The 7,879-nt window shown below is 43.1% G+C and overlaps 1 non-coding gene across 1 annotated transcript; it reads left to right on the forward strand.

Annotated features, from left to right (window-relative positions):
- Window positions 1–5,090: 5,090 nt before the first annotated feature.
- Window positions 5,091–5,228, forward strand: LOC119948387. The gene has a single exon (XR_005456786.1). It is a non-coding gene; the product is annotated as a small nucleolar RNA SNORA7 (small nucleolar RNA).
- Window positions 5,229–7,879: the final 2,651 nt, after the last annotated feature.

Consider the following 7,879-nt stretch of genomic DNA (forward strand, 5'->3'; position numbering starts at 1 on the left):
TGTGGCTTCACGGATAAAGCACGGGGCCTGAGAACCAGGGGACCCCGGTTCTAATCAGCGTGGCTCAGTGGAAAAGAGCCCGGGCTTTGGAGTCAGAGGTCATGGGTTCAAATCCCGGCTCCGCCAATTGTCAGCTGTGTGACTTTGGGCAAGTCACTTCACTTCTCTGTGCCTCAGTACCTCATCTGTAAAATGGGGATTAAGACTGTGAGCCCCCCCGTGAGACAACCTGATCACCTTGTAACCTCCTCAGTGCTTAGAACAGTGCTTTGCACATAGTAAGTGCTTAATAAATGCCATCATTATTATTATTATTAATAATAATCCTGGCTCTATCATTTGCCTGCCGTGTGACCTTGGGCATGTCACTTTGCTTCTCTGTGCCACAGTTACCTCAACTGCAAAATAGGGATTAAATAATTCTCCCTCTTAGACTGTGAGCCTCATGTGGGACAGTACTGTGTGCAACCTGATTATATTGTACTCTTCCAGCATTTAGAACAGCGCTTGACACATAGCAAGCACTTAAACACCATCAATATCACTAGTTTGCAGGCCACTTTAGGATAGGAACCTTTGGGAGGCAGGAGAAATAGAAATCTTGGTGCAGGGGGAGCAACGGGTGTGGCAGAATGAGATAAGGAGACAAAATTGGGAGGAAATCACAGGGTTCCATTAAGCATTACTGTTATTTTGAGCCACAAGCCATTTACTGGAAAAAAAATGATTTAAGATGAGAAGATTAGCTGCTGCAGTTTCTCGCAGCCTCTTCCGCTGTCTGTCCTCTGGAGGAGGAGTAGCAGTGATGGTAAGACAGAGCCTCCTGCATCTCCTCTCTGCCTTCTGAAGGGATGAGGGATGTGAGCGCTGACAATTACGGCAGCAGAGACACCACCACCTCGCCCCCACCCCCTCCGAAAAAAAAAAAGGAGCCAGGAAGCAGCATTATAAGGTTTTCGGGCACAACACCCTCCTCCCCCACAAGAGCCGGGACATGAGAGGCTCTCAGGGGGATGATATGATGATGATGATGATGGCATTTATTAAGCACTTACTACGTGCAAAGCACAAGGTGATCAGGTTGTCCCAAGTGGGGGCTCACAGTCTTCATCCCCATTTTACAGATGAGGGAACTGAGGCACAGAGAAGGCAGAGAAGCAGCGTGGCTCAGTGGAAAGAGCCTGGGCTTTGGAGTCAGAGGTCATGGGTTCAAATTCCGGCTCCACCAATTGTCATCTGTGTGACTTTGGGCAAGTACTTCACTTCTCTGGGCCTCAGTTCCCTCATCTGTAAAATGGGGAGGAAGACTGTGAGCCCCACGTGGGACAACCTGATCACCTTGTATCCTCTCAGTGCTTAGAACAGTGCTTTGTACATAGTAAGCGCTTAACAAATACCATTATTATTATTATTATTGTTAAGTGACTAAGTATCACTTAGACTAAGTGTCACACAGCTGACAGTTGGTGGAGCCGGGATTTGAACCCATGACCTCTGACTCCAAAGCCCAGGCTCTTTCTACTGAGCCACGCTGTTTCTTTGCCTTCTCTGTGCCTCAGTTCCCTCATCTGTAAAATGGGGATGAAGACAGTGATCCCCCCATGGGACAACCTGATCACCTTGTAACCTCTCCAGCGCTTAGAACAGTGCTTTGCACATAGTAACTGCTTAATAAATGCACTCCCATGCTTCTGGACCCATCTCTCTTCTGGGGGAGGAGAACCAATCATCCTTAATTTCTATGCTGTGGGACACTCTTCCAGAATCCCTGACTGGTGACTGTCAATTCCAGTGATCGGGGGTCGGAGCAGCTGCCATCCTGCCCCATGAGTCTGCAATTCCGAACAGTACCTCGGCACCGCTTCTATGGCTACCACCTCTGTGGCCCCTTTCCTCGAGGATGCAGCGTTATTCCAAAATTCTCCTCAAAACTTCTCAGCCAGAACCAAGAGATAGGGAAAGGGCTAGAGTTCCCTGAACATCAAGGTCTCTCCAATAGCCAGAAAGAAAGGACTAGTCAATCAGTCAGTCGATCGTATTTATTGAGCGCTTACTGTGTGCAGAGCACTGTATTAAGTGCTTGGGAAAGCGCAATACAGCAATGAAGAGAGACAATCCCTGTCCAGAATGAGCAGGCAAATTAGTCTTATATAAATAAGTTCTAACCTTTTATCTAATCTTGGGGGATAAGGGAGAAAAAATCTGGGCTCTTATCTTCTAGCCATGAAATTCGCAACATCATCTGTTCTGAGCGCTATTAGGAAAATTTCAAATGGCTACTATTTCAGAAACATTTTGCCTATGTGCACTGCTAAATACAAGGAACACTTCTCCGAAAGCTGAAAACTCAGATCTGAAAGGACCAAAAAAACCGCCCAGAAATTCCAGTCTCTCAAAATTGTGGTCTGGATAGAACAATGAAAATAATAATAATAATAATAGTAGTAATATAATGATATTATTTGTTAAGCACTATACTAAGCGCTAGGGCAAATGGGAAGATAATTTCTAGACTGTAAGCCCACTGTTGGGTAGGGACCATCTCTAGATGTTGCCAACTTGTACTTACCAAGCGCTTAGTACAGTGCTCTGCACACAGTAAGCGCTCAATAAATACGATTGAATGAATAATTAGGTCCCACATAGGGCTGACAGTCTAAAAAGGAGGGAGAATAGGCACAGAATCTCCCTTCTGGAGATAAGAGAACTGAGGCACAGAGAAGTTCAGTGATTCGCCCAAGGTCACATAGCAGAAAAGTAGCAAAACCCAGCTCCTCGGATTCCCAGGCCCACGCTCCTTCCACTAGGTCATACTGCTTCTCCTGAAAGGAGCTTCGGGAGATGAAACCACATCAGCTAACTGATTCACTTAGTACTTCAAGTGACACATTCATTTTTACTTTAAGGCCGGAAAGAATTCAAACTCTGCATTCAAAACAAAGAAGCTGCATCAATGGACGAGACAGAACCTAGCAAGGGAGGCTTCAGTGCAACCCTCATCTCCAGATAGCTGTTCTGGAAATCAACACCCACCCACCTCCACCACCTTTTTGGCCGGTCTTTGCCTGAATTATTGGGTTGATTTTTGGGGTCACTGGGTAACCCCCTCGTGGGACTGTGTAAAGTTGACCCGAGGCTGCTGATTCAGATATTTATGGTCGGTCCGCGATCTAAGAACTTTTGGACTTAACTCGGTCTTCCTATAAATAGAGGATGATTCTCAGATGGCCACTGGGAGCAAGAAACAGACAGCCTAATGATGGACGCTAAAACAAAAAGCTCTTAATACGGGCTAAGTCGCCTGGGTGGCCTGACATATATTCCAAACTGACTGGCTCTCAGGAGTTAAAATTGCTCTTGGTTTGAGATCTGCTATAGAAGTAATATCTCTCATATCTGCTATAGGAAACAGACGGTTATTCAAGCTGTGCTGCCGTGTGAAAACTGGAAGCATCAGAAAACCACTGCTTTGTCACTGACTTTGAAATACGAATTTATAGCATTCTCTGATAGCACTTTCTGATACTTGATTTTTAAATATTTCTAGCCAGAGCACATGGTTCTGAAATTTCATTCACTCATTCAATCGTATTTATTGAGTGCTTACTGTGTGCAGAGCACTGTACTAAGCACTTGGGAAGTACAAGTTGGCAACATATAGAGACGGTCCCTACCCAACAGCGGGCTCACAGTCTAGAAGGGGGAGACAGACAACAAAACAAAACATATTAACAAAATAAAATAAATAGAATAAATACGTACAAATAAAATAAATAGATTAAGGAATATGTACAAACATATATACATATATACAGGTGCTGTGGGGAGGGGAAGGAGGTAACGTGGGGGGATGGGGAGGGGGAGGAGGGAGAGAGGAAGGAGGGGGCTCAGCCTGGGAAGGCCTCCTAATTTGAGATCACATCTCCCTTTCCCTTCTGAGGGAACATTTTTTCCAGTCCTAAGCAACTCTGTCATCTGGAATATAACTGTGACACAAGAGAAATCACAAAATATACAGGTTCACACACAATAAATATTGGTTTTGGTCTTCTTTTTAGAAGTCATGAAACTACCAAGTCTTCTTGGTTCATTTCCTTTGGCAGATTTCAACCAGTCCATCAGTGTTATTTATTGAGCGCTTACTATGTACAGGGCACTGCACTAAGCATTTGGGAGAGTGCAATACAACAGAGTTGGTAGACACATTCCCTGCCCACGACAAGCTTAGCTCAGCAATGACGGTATTTGTTAAGGCTTACTATGTGAGAAGCACTGTTCTAAGCGCTAGAGTAGATACAAATTAATCAGGTTGGACACAATCCCTGTCCCACATGGGGCTCACAGTCTAAGTATGAGGCAGGACAGTACTGAATCACCATTTTGCAGGTGAGGGAACTGAGGCACAGAGAAATTAAATGACTTGCCCAAGGTCACGCAGCCAGCAACTGGAAGAGCTGAGATTAAAACTCAGGTCCTCTGAATCCTAGGCCCTTGATCTTCATCATCATCAATCGTATTTATTGAGCGCTTACTATGTGCACAGCACTGTACTAAGCGCTTGGGAAGTACAAATTGGCAACATATAGAGACAGTCCCTACCCAACAGTGGGCTCACAGTCTAAAAGGGGGAGACAGAGAACAAAACCAAACATACTAACAAAATAAAATAGAATAGATATGTACAAATAAAATAAATAAATAGAGTAAAAAATATGTACAAACATATATACATATATACAGGTGCTGTGGGGAAGGGAAGGAGGTAAGATGGGGGAGATGGAGAGGGGGCCGAGAGGGAGAGGAAGGAAGGGGCTCAGTCTTGATCTTGCCACGAGGCCAAGCTGCTTCTCCGACCATAGATTCTTCAAGTGCAATGAATTCTTGTATTAAGATCTTGCTAACTGCTGAAATGGAATCTTGGTTGAGGAGAGAAACAAAAGCACTTTCTGTAGCAGCTTTCCAGACAAGGGCATGAGAATGGGATTAGATTTGATTGGTTTTATTTTAAATATAGGAACTCTAATTGAAAACCGCGATAAACTACAACATTTGCTAGTCAAAGACCATAAAATTATTGTATTATTCTTCAGCCCCTCTCAGGGTCGCACCTGGAGAGTTTCCAGTAGTCTACCAGTCTCGGCTACGGGCGGGAGAGTCAAGCAGAGGCCTACCCTTTCCATTCCTAGCTTGGCCAGTGGCTAGCGAGCGGAAGGCCATCTGCTACAAGTCAAAACTCACCCACATCGGGCAGCAGCGACATGGGAGAGAGTCGAGGGCAGAGACTCGAGTTTACGGTGCGGAAGGAGGCAACGGTAAACCACTTCCCCATTTTTACCGAGAAAACACTATGGATACAATACCAGAACGCTCGCAGATGGAGACGTGTCCGTGGTGTCGCTCCGGGTCGGAAATGACTCGATGGGATAAGACAAAACCATTATTCTTCAACACTTACAAGTGCCATCATGCAAGGTTTATGGCTTTATGAAACAATGTCTATTAGGTGTTCATTCTAATAGTACAGTTTATAAATGGTAAAATGACTGGTTTGCTTACCATAACCGTAGACTACAGTCAAAAGATAGTTTGAAAAATTTAAAAATCACACTACAACATTTTTCACATTTTCACATTGGTCAAAGAACACTGAATTCTCACTGCAATTTAAGTTTTCTACTGTTTTTCAGATACAATGAATAGCTATTATGTTACACCTGCTCCGATTTTTAACCTATTAATGTCTGTCTCCCCGATTAGACTGTAGGCTTCTTGAGGGTAGGGATCATGTCTAAAAAGAACATAAGCTTGTTCTGGGCAGGGAATGTGTCTGTTTATTGTTATATTGTACTCTCCCAAGTGCTTAGTACAGTGCTCTGCACACAGTAAGTGCTCAATAAATATCTATCAATAGTACTTACTGAGTGCTTACTGCATTGCAGTTTAAGCGCCTGGGAGAGTACAATACAGCAGAGTCGTAATTACCACTGATTGACTGAAATCTGAGCTTTGAATACACTAGAATTTGTTGTCTTAAATTGACAGCCACGGTTTTTATTCATTCTGGTTTGCTAATGAAGTAAAAGTCCCAGAATCAATCGATCAATGCTTTTTATTGAGCTCTTACTGTGGGCAGGGCACTGTACTAAGCTCTTGGGAGAACAGAGTTGACAGACATGTTTCCTGCCCACAGTGCCATGCTTTATCCCGAATTCCTAATGTGAAAACTGTAGGGTACAAAACATAGCTCTGATGAATGACTGGAGCAATAAAGTAAAAGAAGAACTGATAGCTGAAGCGTCAGGGCAAAGACGATTCTACTCTAGAATGTGGTGAATATCAGGGGTCAGAAATCTGCTAGACCAGAAAAAGCTAAAAGAAGAGACCTTTGAGCAGCTGGTGTGCAAAGAGCCAATCATACTCATTAAACAACATTATATAGCTTTAATGAAGCTAACTTCGTTGTGAAGGTGTAATTATGAAATAATAAAGAGGGGGAGAGAGGTTCCTGGACCCTGTCCTGAAGAGTCACTGAAGCCGTGGGAAAGCCATTTATCTTTTTGCTTGAGTATTTAAAAACGAATGGCTGAAATGTTTTCAACTTTTGACGTCCTTTCCGACGACAAATAAAAACATGATTCCCACAAAGTATTCATTCATTCACTCATTCAATCGTATTTACTGAACATTTACTGTGTGCAGAGCACTGTACAAAGCGCTTGGGAGAGTACAAAATAACGATACACAGACACTTTTCCCACCCACAACGAGCTTACAGTCTAGATGGGAGACAGATATTAATGTAAATAAATAAATTACTGAAAGGTACATAAGTATTGTGGGGCTGGGAGTAGAAAGTCTGGGAGAAAACACCATAGACCTTTCTCTTGTGTAACACACACATTAGCCATAGTTGACTGCGAAAGCACAGTTGATCCTCTTCCCCAAAAGTTACCACTCCTCCATCCACCTAACTGGAATCCTTCAGCAAATTATCTGAGAACACAATGGCCTTGGGAAAGCCATTTATCTTTTTGCTTGAGTATTTAAAAACGAATGGCTGAAATATTTTCAACTTTCGACAAATAAAAACATGATTCCCACAGAGTAGTCATTCATTCACTCATTCAATCGTATTTACTGAGCATTTACTGTGTGCAGAGCACTGTACAAAGCGCTTGGGAGAGTACAAAATAACGATACACAGACACATTTCCCACCCACAACGAGCTTACAGTCTAGATGGGAGACAGATATTAATGTAAATAAATAAATTACTGAAAGGTACATAAGTATTGTGGGGCTGGGAGTAGAAAGTCTGGGAGAAAACACCATAGACCTTTCTCTTGTGTAACACATACATTAGCCATAGTTGACTGCGAAAGCACAGTTGATCCTCTTCCCCAAAAGTTTCCACTCCTCCATCCGCCTAACTGGAATCCTTCAGCAAATTATCTGAGAACACAATGGCCTTGGGAAAGCCATTTATCTTTTTGCTTGAGTATTTAAAAACGAATGGCTGAAATATTTTCAACTTTTGACAAATAAAAACATGATTCCCACAGAGTATTCATTCATTCACTCATTCAATCGTATTTACTGAGCATTTACTGTGTGCAGAGCACTGTACAAAGCGCTTGGGAGAGTACAAAATAATGATACACAGACACATTTCCCGCCCACAACGAGCTTACAGTCTAGATGGGAGACAGACATTAATGTAAATAAATAACTGAAAGGTAGATAAGTATTGTGGGGCTGGGAGTAGAAAGTCTGGGAGAAAACATCATAGACCTCTCTCTTGTGTAACACACACATTAGCCACAGTTGACTGCAAAAGCATAGTTGATCCTCTTCCCCAAAAGTTTCCACTCCTCCATCC

This window comes from Tachyglossus aculeatus, chromosome X4 (assembly GCF_015852505.1).
Source record: "Tachyglossus aculeatus isolate mTacAcu1 chromosome X4, mTacAcu1.pri, whole genome shotgun sequence".
Lineage (NCBI taxonomy): Eukaryota > Metazoa > Chordata > Mammalia > Monotremata > Tachyglossidae > Tachyglossus > Tachyglossus aculeatus.